Source organism: Setaria italica, chromosome IV (genome assembly GCF_000263155.2).
Source record: "Setaria italica strain Yugu1 chromosome IV, Setaria_italica_v2.0, whole genome shotgun sequence".
Classification (NCBI taxonomy): domain Eukaryota; kingdom Viridiplantae; phylum Streptophyta; class Magnoliopsida; order Poales; family Poaceae; genus Setaria; species Setaria italica.
The window spans coordinates 21,656,431-21,674,284 of record NC_028453.1 but is presented as its reverse complement, the minus strand read 5'-3'; the positions used below and the strand labels follow the sequence as shown (position 1 = coordinate 21,674,284).

General features: G+C 55.5%; 1 pseudogene; it reads right to left on the bottom strand.

The window, feature by feature from the left end:
• Window positions 1–5,541: 5,541 nt before the first annotated feature.
• Window positions 5,542–6,741, bottom strand: LOC111256992 (annotated as a pseudogene).
• Window positions 6,742–17,854: the final 11,113 nt, after the last annotated feature.

The window sequence follows — 17,854 nt, the reverse complement described above, 5'->3', positions numbered from 1 at the left end:
AATCATACAAGTAAACAAACAAATACAACTAAGAGCAGTACACCAAAACAAAAGGAAAGCTTTAAAAGAGCGCAATAAAAGAACATGGCTCGATTCTAGGATTACGCGAACGTAAGGAACACTTAAAATGGAACTATGGTTGAAAAGATAAAGCTATCGAGAGTTTTGAATTATAAAAGAAAGATAAGAGCTACAAGCTTTATTTATTTTAGTTAAGAAAAGCAACGTAAAGATATTTCAGAGAAATATCCTTAGTTAGAATTAATCAAGTCATATTTATATTTTCATAAGAAAAGACGGTATAAAGCTTAGTCCAATTTTATTTATAAATATTTGAGTACAATTTATGCAAATTAAACATTTAATTTAAAAATAAGATACATGTAGACATCTAAGCGTATAGCTTTACATCTCGAGTTCAACTAAGTAGATTAAATTAAAAACACATTTATATTTATATTAGCCAAATTAATATTTAATTATGAAAACTCGAGATATAACCTATACATATTTTATTTAGAAAACAAATTGAATAAACATTAATCAAATTGAATTTAATTTATGAAACGCCGAGGTATAACTCTAAGTGGCTTTTAATTGGAAGAATTATTTATATAGGCATTAATCCAATTAACTTTAGTTTATGAAAAACCGATATATAACCTAATTGGATTTTATTTAGAAGAGGGTATGAAGTAGGTATTAATCAAATTAACAATTATTATGAAAAACGATGTTTAACACTAAATAGATTTTATTTAGAGAAGAACTCGTTTGTCAGGCATTAATAAATTTTAATATAAATTTTATTTTCAAAAACATGTGTGAAGGAAAACATTACCACTAACGTGTAATTTACATCATTATGAATCTAACGCAACTTGAACGGACAAAAACGGAATTAAAACGTAGATTCTATGGGTTAAACAAGGTTGCAAGGGTCTAAACGTAATTAACCGTAGACTTGGAGGGTTAGCAAGGAAAATGGGCAAGACACAAGGAATAGTGCTCGTGAAAAGGTTAAAGGACAGGGTTAGATTTGCAAAACCGCAGGGGCTGGACCAGATCTAGGGAAACTAATAGATCCAGGGGGTTATCTGCTAGTTTGCCAAGACACAAAGGAAAGAGGAAAAATTACAAAGTTCTCCAAAGGCTAAACCGAAAAACAGCGCTTCATCTTCTTCCTCCCTCCAGGAGCATGGCGCAGCTCCTGGTCGGCCCGGTTCTGCCGCGGCGACGGCCGAGGCCGAGGCAGCTCGCGCGAGCGGCAGGTGACGGCGCCGGCAGGGTGGCGCGGCCGGCGGCTCCGGCGGCGTACAGGCAGCAGCGTAGCGAGCAGGCAGCTAGCAGGCAGTGAACCAGGCGGCAGCCATGTTACGGTTGTGCACAGGAACAGAAGAAAGAGAGAGGAAGATGGGAAAGCCGGAAACGAAGTCCGATCTCGCGCATGAACGGCAAAATGGAACGATATCGACGAGGCGAACAAGATGGTGTGCTCACCTTCGGCAAGAGACGAACAATGGCGGCGGAAAAGCTCGCCGGAGTTGGGGAAGACGACGGAGCCGACATCGGATTCATGCAATCCACCACACCATGGCGTAGAGCTCGAAGAGAGGAACTCCATGGTGGTGTCGGTTTTCGCCGGAATTCCACGGTTTCGCCGGAAAAGCTCGCCGGAGTTTGACGAAGACCGAACTTTGACTTCAGATCTACGGAGTTAGGAGATGCAACTCGTAAAAAGGTTTTCAGATCTGAAATCCTCGCGTCGAGACGAACGCGGTGATATATATATACACCACACTCGGAAAAAGATATTTTCGAGTTGACTTTTTGTTTTTTGGAATTTCTGAATTTATTTATCTGCGCGAAAACAATTCCAGAAATAGCCGGACTCATTTCTAAAGCGAGAAAAATACCTAGAAAATTCTGAAAAATCTGAAATAAATCTCAGAGATGGATTGGGACACAAAGAATCCAAATAAAATACTTGGAGCCCGTGAAAAGGATTATAGAGCCTTCCAAAAATTAGATTTAGCTCTAGGAAAAGGAGAACAAATTCCAGAAAAAGATGGAAAATCCTCACAAGGGTCTGGGCAACGTCTAAACGCATTTTTCAAAATTTTGCACTCAAGAAACACCAAGATGCAACGACATGAATGCACAGACATAGAATAACATTATTAATTTATAAAAGCAAACAATTATTTTTCCTATACTAAATTTCCTGTAAAAGAAAATTAAATGTTGGGAAAATTTTAAAATTATGAGAAAATTATTGTTTATTTATTCTTTTTATTCACGTCCTGAAATTCGGAAATTTCAGGGTGTGACAGCCCCTCGGGGGTCCTCGGAGCCTGCCCCCGCCGCCGCTTTGGAGCCGGCGCGGGGTGCTCCCCAGGAGTCCGCTTAGGGCGCTCCTAGGAGGTCCGCGGAGACTGCCTCCACTGCCGTACCCGTGACTGGAGAGCAACGAAGCGGCGACAAGCGGCCGTTGCCGGATGCCCCGGGGTCGGCGTCGGGCTCCGAGTCGAAGCGCGCGCGCTGCTCTTGTGCTTCAAGGACGTAAGTTGGCCTTCCTTGCACCTCGTTCCTCTCCTCTTCTCACGTTCGTTTCTGCTGACGTCTGTTCGTCGATGTGCAGCGCCGCTCCTCGTGGCCTTGCCCTACAGCTGGCGCTTAAGAAGGTGCTGCGGTTGTCGTCCTCCTCCGGGGGCGGCCCGCGGTTCCGCCCGCGGCGAGCGGCGGGGTCCCTAGTGAGGCCGCGGACCCCTCCGCAGAGGCGGCCCCTGTGATGGCGGCTGGCGGATCGATGGCGGCGATGGTCATGGGAGGGGGAGCGGACCCCACTCTGCCTTCGGTTCCCCTGGTCGCCCCCGCAGCGCAGGGTGCGATCCCCCCGGGTTCTCAGGCCGGGGAGGTGATCGACCTTGACGCCGACGAGGCGGAGGAGACGGCGGTGACGGAAGGTGGGACGGATGCCCCCGCAGCTGTGGCGGGATCGGCAGCGGAGGGAACGCCTGCCCCCGAAGGCGCGGTGGTGGAGGCAATGCCGACGGAGGCAGGGACCTCTGCTCTGATTACCCCCGTGGAAGTGGCTCCGGCGGCGGAGGCGGAGGGGCCTACTAGAGGGACTCCGCCAGGAACGGAGGAGCCTCCCCAGCTGGTTGTGACGGGGGGCGAGGTAGCCGCGGGGGTACCGCCGGCGGCCCTAGCGACGAGCGTGCAGGTACCGGGGCCGTCGGTAAACCCGGCGGCTTCTAGTGCAATGGTGCCGACCTCGACGGCAGCGTCAGGGTCGGCTCCTACCTCAGCCTCAGCTCCCACCATTCCCAAGGCGTGGAGAGGGTCCGTCCTCCGCTGGTCATCCCGCGAGGACCTGCCGAGGCATCTCTTCAAGCTGGACGACGCCGCGGAGTGGCACAAGTGGCATGCGGTGCAGGGCGGCCTTGTCCACGCCCAGGCGGCTCTGTCTTCGGCGTTGAGGGTTCTGGGTAACACCGTCCTCCCTGGCAACCAGGTATGTTGCCCCTACTGTTGGTGATCAGCACCTTCTCATTTGCTTTTTCCCCTGATGGCACGTTGCTTTGCAGGCCCTCCAAGAGTGCAGTCGGGGGAAATCTGATTTCCTCCGGCTCGAGCGGGGTCTCTGGGAGCGCTTCAACGCGGAGAGGGAGCGCACCAGGGACCTGTCCCTGCAAGTCACTGCCGCCCAGGGGGTCATTCGTGACCTGCAGAGGCGTGAGGGGGCGGCGTTGGATGAGGCACGGCGATCGGAGGCCAAGCTTCAGGCCGTCATTGAGAAGGCTCATCTCGACCAGGAGGAGTCCCAGGCAGCTGCTGAGAGGGCCCGCCACAACGCTGAGGAGCTTGCCCAGTTGAGGGGGGAGTATGAAGCCCTCCAGAAGACCGTCGAGCGCGTCCGTCGCGAGCGGCACCAGGCTCTGCAAGACCGGGACGCCGAGCGGGCTAAGAAAGAGGAGGCCGAGCAGGGACTCCAGACCGCCATGTCTCGAGGAGCTAACCAGGAGCGCGAGCTGAAGGCCTGGGCCGACAGTGAGTCTGCTTTCCATCCCCGCGTTCTCATGGTGTCGCGGTTTGTTTTTTAACATGGAGGGCTTTTCCGGATGATCCCTGTAGGTGAGATCGCCAAGCTACAGGGCTTGCTCGACGCGGAGCGCGGTGAGCTCAGCGCCCTGCAAGATGCGGTCTGCGTTGTCTGTGACGACTTTGGCATGGTTCCGGAGGAGGGGTCGAGCTCTCTACCGGCTCGTGTCCTCGGGGTACGCCATCAGCGTCGCGAGATCGCCGTGGACGCGCTTCACGTTGGCGTGCGGTGAGCTTTCGGGGTCTTCGGCTCCCATTATTCCGGCATTAACTTTGCCGGGATGAGCGAGGGGTATGCCGCCGATTACTCCGAAGCCGAGCTGGACGAGATCGATGCAGCGGTGCTCGCACCAGCGGAGGCCCTCGTGAAGCTCCTGGAAGATGAGGTCATCCCTCCCGCCGACCCCCCGTCCAGCTAACTGTACCGGGCTTGTGCCCAAAAATGTAATTATGTCAGTTTCGAACTTATTTTGCGATGGCCATACGGGCTTGTTTATGACTTCGTTGTGCGAAAGATCCCGATCCCCTTTGCTGTTCCTTTGGTCTTGAAAGTTTAGAATGCGTTGTCGGGTGCGTCAGTAAGTTTTGATGAGCGAAGGTGCCGTAGCCGCTGGGGCGTAGGTTTTTTCGCAGTCCGATCAAACTTTGCCTGAGCACCGTTCGCGCATTCTTCTCTTTTTTGCGCCCAAAAGTCTAGAAAAGGGGGGGGGTTCAGTTTGAAAAGAAAAAATGTTTCTTTTAGATGGTGCCAAGGGGCTGGGGTCGGAACCCCTGATAGCCCCCGAGGGGTATGCGGTCCTGGAGCGAGGCCAGGGTCGGATACCCCTGAGTTTAAAGGAAAAAGCTTGAACCGAGATGGCTCGGGGTTTCTTTTTTCGCAGAAGAGCAAAACTGGTAGCCCCCGAGGGGTATGCGGCCCTGGAACGAGGCCAGGGTCGGATACCCCTGAATTTAAAGGAATTACCAGAATTGAAGACAAGTTTATGCAGAACTTGGAAATAAAAGCTATGGGTAAAAGCGCCTTAGCTGTTCTATGTTCCAGGCGTTGCTGAAGACCTGCCCGTCGGGAGTTGCCAGCTTGTAGGTGCCTGGCCGTAGTACTTGTACGATGATGAACGGGCCTTCCCATGGAGGAGTCAACTTGTGCTGACCCCTATTGTCCTGGACGAGGCGGAGCACCAAGTCACCGACGTTGAAGGCTCAGCCTTGTACCTTGTGGCTGTGGTAACGCCGTAGGGCCTGCTGGTATTTAGCCGAGTGTAGTAGGGCTACGTCTCGCGCCTCATCGAGTTGATCTTGTGCGTCCTCGAGTGATGCCTGGTTTCCCTATTCGTCGTATGCCTTGACCCTCGGCGACCCGTACTCTAGATCGGTGGGCAAAATGGCCTCTGACCTGTAGATCATGAAGAATGGGGTGAAGCCCGTCGCCCGGCTGGGGGTCGTCCTCAGGCTCCAAAGGACTGCGGGAAGCTCCGCAACCCACCGTCCGCTGAACTTTTTAAGGCGGTCGAAGATCCGTGGCTTGAGACCCTGGAGTATCATGCCATTGGCTCACTCGACTTGCCCGTTCGTGTGGGGGTGTGCCACGGCCGCCCAATCCACTCGGATGTGGTGGTCGTCGCAGAACTGGAGGAATCTCTTCCCAGTGAACTGTGTGCCGTTGTTGGTGATGATGGAATTTGGGATCCCGAAGCGGTGGATGATGTCGGTGAAGAACTGTACCGCCTGCTCGGACCTGATTTGCGCCACTGGTCTTGCCTTGATCCATTTGGAGAACTTGTCGACAGCAATGAGCAGATGGGTGAAGCCCCCGGGCGCCTTCTTGAAGGGTCCGAAGAGATCCAGCCCCCAGACCGCAAACGGCCACGTGATGGGGATGGTCTGTAATGCCTGCGTGGGCAGGTGAGTCTGGCGGGCAAAGAATTGGCATCCTTCACAGGTGCGGACTACCTGGGTAGCGTCAGCGACCGCGGTCGGCCAGTAAAAACCTTGTCGGAAGGCGTTGCCAACGAGGGTCCTCGGCGCGGCGTGGTGACCACAGGCTCCGGCGTGGATATCCTGGATCAGCGCCTTTCCCTGTTCGATCGAGATGCAGCGCTGGAGGATTCTAGTGTGGCTTTTCTTGTAGAGCTCCTGGTCAATGATGGCGAAGGATTTGGCGCGGCGCGCGATCCTACGGGCCTCCGTTTTGTCTGCCGGGAGCGTGTCGCGGATGAGGTAGTCGAGGTATGGGGCTCTCCAGTCGATCGGGGGGTTGGCCCCCGCCGCGGGGTCTGCCATGATTTCCATGACCCCAGGGTCGGACGGATCGGCTCCCGGGGCCGAGTCGGGCAAAGCGGTGTCGACCCCCTCGGGACTGGTGCTCGGGTCTTGGACAGGTGGCGCGCTGCCGACCTCCCCTGACTCGGATCCTGATCCTAGGGCCGGGGGTGCTTCGCCGACCCCTGCCAGCTTTGGGTAACGGATTGAGGGCTTCAACTGGTCGCTAACGAAGACGCCATCAGGGACGGGCATTCGGCCGGATGCCGCCTTCGCCAGCTCGTCGGCGGCTTCGTTGAAGCGCCTTGCGACGTGGTTGAGCTCTAGCCCATCGAACTTGTCTTCGAGCTTACGGACCTCGTTGCAGTAGGCTGCCATTTTGGGGTCGTGGCAGCTCCACTCCTTCATGACTTGTTCGACGACTAACTGGGAATCGCCCCGGACGTCCAGCCAATGGATACCCAGCTCGATGGCGATGCGGAGTCCGTTGAGGAGGGCTTCGTACTCGGCGACATTATTAGATGCAGGAAAATAGAGGCGGATCATGTACCTGATGCGCACGCCCAAGGGAGAGACGAAAACGAGACCCGCTCCGGCGCGGGCCCTCATCAGTGACCCGTCGAAGTACATTGTCCAATACTCCTGCTTCTCTGGTGCCGATGGCGTTTGAACCTCCGTCCACTCTGCCGCGAAGTCGGCGAGTGCCTGGGACTTGATGGCGGTGCGGGGGACGTAGGTGATACCCTGGTCCATGAGCTCAAGCGCCCACTTCGCGATTCTCCCTGTAGCATTTGGGTTCCGGATTACTTCGCCTAACGGGAATGATGAAACGACTGTTACCGGGTGGGAGGTGAAGTAGTGGCGCAGCTTCCTCTTCGTGATAAGGATGGCGTAGATGAGCTTCTGGATCTGTGGGTAACGTGTCTTGGATTTGGACAAGACTTCGCTGATGAAATATACCGGGCGTTGCACCTTGAGAGCGTGTCCCTCCTCTTCTCGTTCCACCACCAGGGCCGCGCTAACCACCTGGGTGGTCGCCGCGACGTAGAGCAGGAGGGACTCGCCGTCGATAGGTGGGACTAGGATCGGGGCCTTCGTCAGGAGATCCTTGAGTCGGTCAAGTGCCTCCTGGGCCTCGCTAGTCCATTCGAAACGGTCAGTCTTCTTCAGGAGCCGATAGAGAGGAAGCCCTCGCTCGCCGAGGCGCGAGATGAAGCGGCTTAGAGCTGCCAAGCATCCCATGACGCGCTGAACTCCCTTTATGTTCCGGATCGGCCCCATGTCACTAATGGCTGCTATCTTCTCCGGGTTTGCTTCGATGCCGCGCACGGAGACGATGAAGCCTAATAGCATGCCCCTTGGGACTCCGAACACACATTTCTCGGGATTGAGCTTAATACGCTTATCCCTCAGCCTTTCGAAGGCTAGTTCAAGGTCGGGAACGAGCTAATCACCCCTCCTGGATTTAACCACGATGTCGTCGACGTAGGCCTCAACGGTCCGCCCAATGAGGTCTCCGAAGCACTTCAGCATGCATCGCTGGAAAGTAGCCCCCGCGTTTTTGAGACCGAATGGCATCTTAATGTAGCAGTAGGGGCCAAAGGGGGTGATGAAGGAGGTAGCGAGCTGGTCGGCCTCTTTCATCGCGATCTGATGGTAGCCGGAATATGCGTCGAGGAAGCTGAGGGTCTCGCACCCGGCGGTTGAGTCGACTATTTGATCTATGCGTGGCAAAGGAAACGGGTCCTTTGGACACGCTTTGTTGAGACCGGTATAATCGATACACATCCTCCATTTCCCATTCTTTTTTGGTACAAGGACAGGATTTGCTAACCACTCGGGGTGGCGCACTTCCTTGATGAACCCGGCCGCCAGAAGCTTCTGGAGCTCTTCGCCGATGGCCTTGCGCCTTTCCTCGTCGAAACGGCGCAATCCTTGCTTCACTGGCTTGGAGCCGGCCCTGATGTTCAAGGAGTGCTCGGTGACTTCCCTCGGAATGCCTGGCATGTCCGATGGCTTCCACGCGAAGACGTCGCTGTTCGCACGGAGGAAGTCGACGAGCGCGCTTTCCTATTTGGGGGATAGGGCCGCGCTGATCCGCACGACTCCTCCGTTGGAACAGCCGGGATCGAGGGGGACCTCCTTGATACCTTCAGCGGGCTCGAAGGAGATGTTCGGCTGCTTTGAGTCGGGCCGGACCTCGGTGGCCTCCGCAAGCTGGACTGCCGAGTCGCTCATGACGGTGATGGCCGCGGCGTACTCACAGCACTCTACATCGCACTCGTACGCCTTCTGAAAGGTCGTGCCGATAATGATGACCTTGTTGGGCCCCGACAGCTTGAGCTTGAGGTAGGTGTAGTTGGGGATAGCCATGAACTTTGCGTAGCATGGCCGTCCCAAGATGGCATGGTAGGTTCCGTGGAACCCCACCACCTCGAAGGTGAGGACCTCCTTCCTGTAGTTGGAAGGGGTCCCGAACGTAACGGGCAGGTCAATTTGCCCGAGAGGCATCGCCTGCTTCCCTGGCACGACGCCATGGAAAGGCACCTTGCTGGGACGGAGGCGGGAACGGTCGATCCCCATAGCGTCGAGGGTCTCAGCGTAGAGGATGTTGAGGCCGCTGCCTCCATCCATGAGCACCTTGGTGAGGCGCGTCGTGCCGACAATGGGGTCGACGACGAGAGGGTAACGCCCCGGATGCCGAAGGTGATGGCCGGCCCTGACCAGTCCAGGAAGGCCGGAGTTGCTGGCTCGGCCGCGTAGACCTCCCGGCGCTCCAGCTTCTGCTGGCGCTTGGTATCGTATGCCGCGGAGCCGCCAAAGATCATGAAGTAGCCGTCCACCTTGGGGAAGCCGTCTTCCTTCTCTTCGTCGCCCTTCTTTTCCTCATTGGGCTTCCACTTCCAGTCGCCTTTCACCGGATTGCCCACGAAGTATCTCTTCATGAGGTTGCAGTCTTTGTAGGCATGCTTCACGGGGAACTCGTGGTTCAGGCACGGTCCCTCAAGCAACTTGTCGAAGAAGCCGGGAGCGCCCTCGGGGGGCGGCGGCCCTCGCTTACGCTCGGCTGTGGCCACGAGGGGGGCCTCGCGCCGTAGCTTGCCCTTCTTCTTCTGCTGGCGGTTGGAGGTGCCTTCGCCAGCATCCTCCTCCCGTTTCGCCTTGCCTTTGGAGCGGTCGAAGATTGCTCCAACGGCCTCTTCGCCCGAGGCGTAGCTAGTGGCGATATTGAGGAGCTCCTCCATGGTTCGCGGGCCTCAGTGCCCCAGCTCGTGGACGAGGGGCCGGCAGGAGGTTCCCGCTAGGAAAGCTCCTATGACATCGGCGTCCGCGACGTTGGAGAGCTCGGTGCGCTTCCTAGAGAAGCGCCGGATATAATCCCGGAGGGACTCGTCCCGCCCCCTGGCGACAGCTCCGGAGGTCCCAGGAATTGCCAGGGCGCATGTACGTGCCCTGGAAGTTCCCTATGAAAACCTCCTTCAGGTCATTCCAGTTGCGAACCCGTCCCGAAGGGATATGTTCTAGCCAAGCTCGCGTTGAGTCGGCTAGGAAGAGGGGTAGGTTGCGGATGATAAACAGGTCATCATCCGCCCCACCGGCTTGACATGCAAGCTGGTAATTGCTGAGCCACACTCCAGGATTCGTCTCCCTTGAGTATTTAACTATACTCGTGGGTTGCCTGAAGCGCGGCGGAAAAGGCGCGTTCAGGATGCGCGCAGAGAAGGCCCGGGGCCCAGCCGGGTCGGGGCTCGGGCTGCGGTCTTCCCCGCTGTCGTAGCGCCCGCCACGATGGACGTGGTAGCCTCGATCTACCCCGTCCTCCCTGTCCGTGCGGGAGCGTCTCCGCGCATTCAGGGTGTCGCGAGCGTCGCGGACGAGGCCGACGCGCTGGTGGACGGATCGAGCCTCGCCTCCCGCGGGTGGTGGAGTCCGTCGGGCGGACGCGGCCTGATTCGCCGCAGGAGGGGGTTGATGGACAGATTCCCCCCGCCTTTCTGGGGGCGCGTCGGGCGTTGCCCTGCTAGTGTTCTGCCCGCATCACCGGGACGCGGAGCTTTCCGCCTACTGGACGGCGGTGCATTCGAGCAGGTTGTGCATCTCTTGGCGTGCCATTCGCTCCTTGGGCGTCGCTGGTTCGGGGAGCTGTCGGAGCAACACCGCCGCTGCTGCGATGTTTTGGCTGGCACGGGCGAAGAGCTGTGGATGCTCTTCATCCGGGCAGATGCATTACTGGACGTCGCGCGCCCGTTGTCGTGCTCCACCCTCGTGGTGGGGGTGCTCGACTTCTTGGCGGGCGCCCGCGCGCGCCTCTGGTTGCTGAGAGCACTCCGGTGCCCTTGGTAAGGCTCTGGTCATGGCCGCGGCACGCGAGGGGGGAGCCCTTTGTCTCCCCTCAGCATCGTTGCCGTTGGATCCCTCGGAGTGCGCGTCAACCACGAGGCACTCGCGCGAGGGGTGGGGGCTCCCGCTACTGGAGCCTGTGTCGGAGATCGTCCTCGTCGCGCCTACGAGCTCGTTGCTCGCGGGCGACGCGGTCATGGTCCGCCCTAGGAGGCGTCCGTAAGCCCCCGTGGCGTTACGTAGCCTGAAGGGCCGTCCTCCTGGTGAGGTCCTTCCGGTATGCGGGCGGCCGCTCGCCGCTGCCCCGGCGGCGGGGCCGGGGGCAGCCGGGCGAGCGGGCAGGACAAGGACAGGGATCAGCTTGATCCCTTCCCCGGTGGCGAGGAAGTCCAGGCTCCCAAATCGGATCAGGGAGCCCGGAGCAAAGCTACCATCGCAATTAGCCATCTGAGGCTGGGAATGTACGCGCAAAGGTCCCCTACCTAGCGCGCCAACTGTCGTTGTCAAGATTGGCGGATCAAGACTTAGACTAGTAAATTTCTTTTATGCGCGTAAGGCCTCAGGTGGTGGCATGGGAGACACGGATTAGACTGGTTCGGGCAAAGGAAGCCCTACGTCCAGTATCGTGGATGCTCGTATTGCCCACGCGGGGTTCTGTAGTAGGGGTTACAGATCGACGAGAGAGGGACTGGTCCCAAGTCACTTTGTGGTTATGCTCTCAGGGAGCGTACTAGTGTGCTGTGATTTGTGGGAGGAGAAGCCGATCCCCTCCTCCGGCCCTGGGTTCCTCCTTTTATATCGCAAGGGGAGTGGCCGGAGTTACAGCTGGGATCGGGCGAAGAGGACCGTAAAGTGTGAGCGTAGTATGGTAAAAAATACGGCAGGAAGGGAGGAACAAGTTCCTAGACGCTCGGCGCCTCCGCCGGCCCCTGACGAGCGACGGCGTGCATGCCGGAGGGGGAGGCGGCCGTGTGCCAACTGTCGTCGCTCCCTACAGATAGCTTCTTCAGCATTCGTAGGCGTCGGGTTATGATGAAGGCGTTTCGTCGTTATCCCGGTGTCCGTTGGGGAGGACGGTGGATACTACCGTTCTGATGATGGCTCCTGGAGAGAGGACATCACATCCTTGCTGCCAGGCGCTGTGACGACCGACCCCTAATCTCCCGAGTCAATCTTAATCAGAGCCCTTGACCTTAGTCATCTGTCTTGTTTTACCGCGCCTAAGTGCTCAGCTCTCCACCCGGTTCCGACCCCAGAAGACCCGACCCCTCCCCGTTTCGTCCCTCTCCCGACCCCGGCAAGCACAGCCCACCGTCGGATCCTGCTAAGCATCCTCAACCGTCCATTCTATCCACCGGTGGATCCGCGAGATCTTTTCCCCAGATCCTCCGCGACAGGCGCACTCGAGTTGCATGCCCGCTTCAGAGTCTTCCTGCCGCGTGGCTCGTCTTCTCCGACGCCCGCCGCTCAGTTTTGTCTCTGGCAAGCGACCAAGTGGGTTCTCGCGCCCCCTTCCCCAATGGCAACGGAAGCCCTCTGCAACCTTTCTGCAGAACCTCGCCTCTCGCGCCCATCATCACACCGCCAGATCCCGGCCCCAGAGCCCGATGTCGCCCGTCTTTTCCGTCACTTCAACCACAGTCGCGCCGCCTGGTCTCCGCTACCCGACGATTCCTCCATCGCCAACCCCGACCGCGGCCGCGACAGCTCCTTTCCCCCGTCCTGTCAGAAGTCGCCCGACAATCTGTTGCTCCGCGCTCGCCCGCGCGCCCGCGGCTGCCTGTCTTCTCACCTGTGCGCCCTCGATTCTAGCGCCGTTAAACCGGTCGCTTCTATCAAATCTTCCGCACGGCGATGCCCGCTCTCCGCCAAATCTCAACCACCGGTCTACCCGCTCCTACGCCGCCCTGACGGCAGAACGCAATGATCGCTGGTGTCACCCCCAGAGTCCTGCACCACCGCCCTCCTCGCTCAATCGCCGCTCCGGCAGAGCACTCCATTGCCTCTCCCCGGCCTTCGTGCCGCTTCCCTTCTCTCTCTCCCGCGCCGCTTCCTTTCCTCTGTTCCAGCAGCTATAAAAGGAATGCACCAGCCGCCGGAGTTCCCTCCGCCATTGTTGCCTTCAGCCATTCTCTCGCTCCCTGCTCAAGCTCCTAGAGCCGCACACCAAGTCCTGAGGAGCTCTGCTCTCAGATTTCTCTCAGTTTTCTCCAAGTCACCCAGCAGCTTGCTCCTCCGTGCTGCGTAAAAGCTCTCTTGTGATCAGCAAGAAGCGCCGCCGCCGCCGTAGCTTTCCCGGTCTTAGCCATTGTTCAAGCTTCAGTTCCTCCGCCCAAGTCTGCTTCTTCCTGACCCCCAAGCTTTCCTTTCAGGAAGAAGGTGAGTTGCCGACCCCAGTCCGCCTCGCCCGAGCCCTCCTATCCGCCCGACCTCGGTTCCATCTCGCCCGACCCTATTTGTTCCGCCGACCCTTATCCGCCTCGCCCGAGGGCTCGGCTGTGATCTTTTTCTTCAACCCGAGGATGTATGTGTAAAAATTAGGAACCCTTCAGCGCTTGTGTCTGAGGATCCCTAGTTTTCCCACATCCTCTAGTTCAAGGATCAGATCATAAGTTCCTTTCCGACCCTTACCTCTTGATCTTCACCAGCTCTCTTGAACCTCCCCACCCTCCTGCTCTTTGTCGCAAGTTTCTGGACGCAGGCGAGCCAGTGTTGCTGTTGAAATAACTGTCTATGCTAACTCTTGCATTGCATTTGTGTAGAGCTGCACCTCGCCGACGGCTTCTACGAGTTACACCCGGCGCCGGAAGAAGAAGCTGTAGTTGAGTTCCTGCCTGCTGAAGCCGAAGTCGCCCCCAAAGTCGAGCAGTTTTCTCCCTCCTTGCTTGAAGCCAAGCCCCGGTTGCATGAAAACCTTGCGTGTTTTACCAGACTTGCGCATGCCTTCTGTAACATGCTTGTGCATTTACGTGTAGGAGTTGTGTGAAACCCTAGATGCATGACTTAGTTGTCCCCATGATCTGAGCACTAGCTGTTGGACCGAGTAGTCGCCTTGCTTAACTAGGAGACGATAAAAGTCGAGTGATCTTCTGTCACTCGCGAGTTGTAGGAGTTGGATGTCTATCTTTCTGTTACAACTATAAGGACGATGGACGGGGCAGGGTTTTGGTAACTCTTTGGTGGATGGATGGTTGCCCCGTCTGTCTATGAAATCTTACTAAGGCCCGACAGTGGTGGTGTTCGTGATCAAGTGTTTGAAAGTACTAGCCTCATACTTAGTATGGAATGAGGAAGCCTAGTACCTGATTGAACCTAGACGTGAGCGGTCGCCCCATTGTTCTTGGAATGGAGTTTCCCCTGCTGGTTGTCGCACGTGGTGGCAAGCGTGGTCACAGGACGGCAGAGGCCGGGTCTGTGGAACCTTGCACCAAAGAAAATGGGCCCGACACGGGTTAGGGGATTGATGGGGAAGGCCGACACAGGAAGTGACCTCCGGGTGCGCGGATGTCGTGAGGCTAGGTTCACCATGCATGGTTAAAGAACTCGAATCGATTCGTCTGCCTCTCACAGTTTGAGATTGCTTGATCGCTATGTCACCCTGAGTAAATGAGGAATCTGATGATGACATGTTTGTTGATATATCTATACCTCTTGTTTGGTTCTATGAATGCTTAGAATAGGTTGCACAACCTAGACTTGTAAATGAACCTAGAACCGGAGCTAAAACTTGAAAATAGGGTTACTTAGTGCTTTTGGCAAACAAACCCCTCAGCCAAAAAGCCCTGCATGTCTAGATGGAGGAGTAGTTTTACTCCCATCGGTTAAGTCTTGTTGAGCTTAGTAGCTCAGCCTTGTTGTGGCTCCTGTTTTTCAGGTGAGGTTGCTGCGCCCGACCTCTCTCTTGCTGGCGCCTGGCCGCCCCAGCTTCCGCCAGGCTGGACGGTCGAGTGGGATCCTTCCTCGGACGGCAAGGAGAGGAACCAGTGATGTCTCAGTTGGCCTCACCAGGGATGTTCGACCCCGACGAAGTCTTCCGCTAGTGTTTTTCTCTGTTGTTTCTTTTGAATCTTGTAAAACTCTGATGTTGGATTTTATGGTCGAACTAAATAGGTAAATTTGTCTAACTCAGTGGACCCATTGTATTCTCTGGAACCACTCACCTTCGTGTGAGTTGCTAAACTCGATCCTGTTCAAGTGGTTAAATCGGATGAAATCCAACGGCACTTCGTGTTAACTTGGTTAGGGCAGGAGTGTCGCATGTTAGGCGGCTTAACCCTGTTTAATCAAGCTAATTCGAAGTGGATCCGCCACAGCTGGTATCAGAGCGAGGTTTAGCAATACAGAGAACACAACAAGCCCTAACCACTTCTTTGAAAAGATAAAAGTTGCAAGAAACCTTTGAAAATTCTCGTACGATCGTTAAGGATGGCTTTAGTGCGAGAGGCCCTAGGGGATTTTGGGCTTGTTTTAGGTGACTAATAATTACTTGGTTATTTTGCTAACCCTTCTAGCACTTCGCCACGTCTGTCATACGTGTGCCGAGTTCCGCATCGCGAGCATGCGAAGGTTGATAGGGAGTTCTATTCAAAGGACCCTATCTTCGTGGTTGTTTTCGCCCACGTCTATCACACGTGCGCAGATTCCGTATGTGCTCCATACGAAGGTTGGTACGGTTCGATTCCAACGAACCTATCAGCACGGTTGGTTCGCCACGTTTGTCATACGTGTGCCGATTCCGCATCACGAGTATGCGAAGGGTTATATGGTTCCATTCAAAGGGAACCTATTTCCACGGTTGAGTGCTGTCCATGCAGCCTAAAACGCATGGGTGCCGTTCCTATAGTGAGCGGTAATGTTTGGGAACGCTTTCGTGGGTGCGGGCACGGAAGGTTCGTGTGTTGGTGTTTTCTGCAGGTACCCTAACCGCGTTCGTTTAGGAGACGTTGTTAGAACCGACTAGTTATTATAGGGAGAGACGTATTTGTTGCCTTGTCACCAGCACTGACCGCGTAAGACCCGAGTTCGGGCAGTTGTTTTTGGTTAAGTGTAAGGTAGGCCGTGCATGCGTCATACCTAAAAATCTGTAATGTTTCCCTCTCAACAGCAACCTTGTTCGGAAGAGTTCTTTTGGATCTAAGGATTTCTAGTTTCTTTTAGTTGCTCTCGGTTAAAACCGAATGCTTCTCTATCCGACCCCTGACCCTTGGAGTCTATCTCACGTGGTTTTGGTTCTTGGTTCCAGATGGCTGTTCCCGGACATGTTCTTTTTGGAGCGGACGGTACCTTCCAGTCGACGTGTCTACATTTTGAGGGATTCCCTGCGATTCTGTGGGATACGTTGAAATGGTTTGGGTACCAGTCCCCACCCTTGTATGACGGACGGTTATATCTGGAGCAGGGCATCCAGATGTGCCAAGTGCAGGCGTTGGTACCTCCTCCCCCTGCACGGCCCGACTGGCCCTCTTTCGGCATAATAGCCTATGGCCTCGCTCCTGAGGATACATGGGAGTCTGCTGCCCTCCAGTTGCTCACCCAGTTCTGTCAGCTGCATCCCGTGGAGATCACGCTCGACCCGATCGGCCTCTTCCCCGTCAGGAACCGGCTGGACCCGGCATGGCTTGACCGCGTCGGGAACATCGAAGTGCTAGCCACCACATGCGCCATGGTCACCATCTCCACCAATATCAGGTGCATGGCAGCTATTTACCGGCTGGTAGAGCTTCAGGGGAGAGCCATGACCCTCTTCGCCCGGACAGCAGCAGATGTTCACGGGTACCTCCAAGCAGCACGAAGAGATATGGTAGGCCAAACCTACCAGTTGATTCAACGGGGTATCCAGATCCACGACATGCAAGATCGGATCTCCGAGCTTGAAGGAGAAGTCGTCGACCTCGTGGACGGCATGATAGAGCTCTCGGAGGAGAAGATGGAGGTGGAAATGGAGTTGGCAGTTGCCAATGCCCATTTGGAGGAGCATCAAGCTGAGCTCGATGATATGCATGCCCTCAACATGCAGCTCGAAGCTCAAGAGGACCCTGAGGAAGACGAGGGAGCGTCCAGCATGGATATCGAGGAAGATGGCGCCCCTTCTCCTACTCATAGTGTCCATTGGTAGATTAAGGGTTCTCAGGGAACCATTCTTTTGTTGTACTCCTCGGCAGCCTAGATTTTGGAAAAGTTGTAATAGGTTAGCCTAGAGTTGAGTGCTCCCTGTGTTGAAACACCGTTGTATATAAAGTTGATGATGGTGCCTGGCTTTTTCATCTGTGTATGGTGTGGATGCTAGGTTAAGTGAGTTGCGCCATATAATGTTTTCGGGGGGCCTGTTCAGTTGGCCGACCCCAGTTTGTGAGGCCGAGTGCGCCGACCTTTGAGGCAGTTTCCGCCTCGTCCGACCCTTTTTAAGTTTGGACCGTTGTCCGACCCCTTGGCTCGAGTTGTATATGACATGTTTTGCCCAAAGTTGAGTACCAGGTCAGGATAAGTGTTATCTACTCTGAGAATGGGAAAAGTGTGTTTTTCCCTATGAGGACGTGTGTTGCACCATTGGCAAGAGTCGCACTAAAGGATTTAATTTATACGTTCCATTTGTTGGAGTACACCTAAGGTTATTAATTTAATGGAGCGTTAACTCTTGCAGATGGCGCATCGCACTAGGTCTGGTTCTGTACCCGGCAGTAGCGATCAGCGACAAGATCTTCCCCCGCCCCCGCCTTCATCTCCACTGGAGGCAATCCTAGCAACTCAAACTGAGCTACTAAGGCATCTGGTGCAAGGGCAACAGCAACAGCCACATGGTGGAAGAGCTCAGCAGCAGCCGCATATCGCTCGGTATGAGGACTTTCTGGGGACACAGCCCCCTTTGTTCCAAAAGACACAAGAACCGCTCGATGCTGACGCCTGGGTTCGTACGATCGAATCCAAGTTCGAGCTTCTCACCGCTCCATGCCCCGACAACAACAAGGCTCAATTTGCAGCTCAGCAGCTGCGTGGCTCCGCACGGCTTTGGTGGGATCACTACCATGCCATGCTGCCGGCTGGCCACGTGGTCAGTTGGAACGAGTTCAAGACGGCGTTCAAGGCGCATCACATTCCAGAAGGTGTCTTGGAGCGCAAGCTCAACGAGTTTCTGGCCCTCACCCAAGGAACC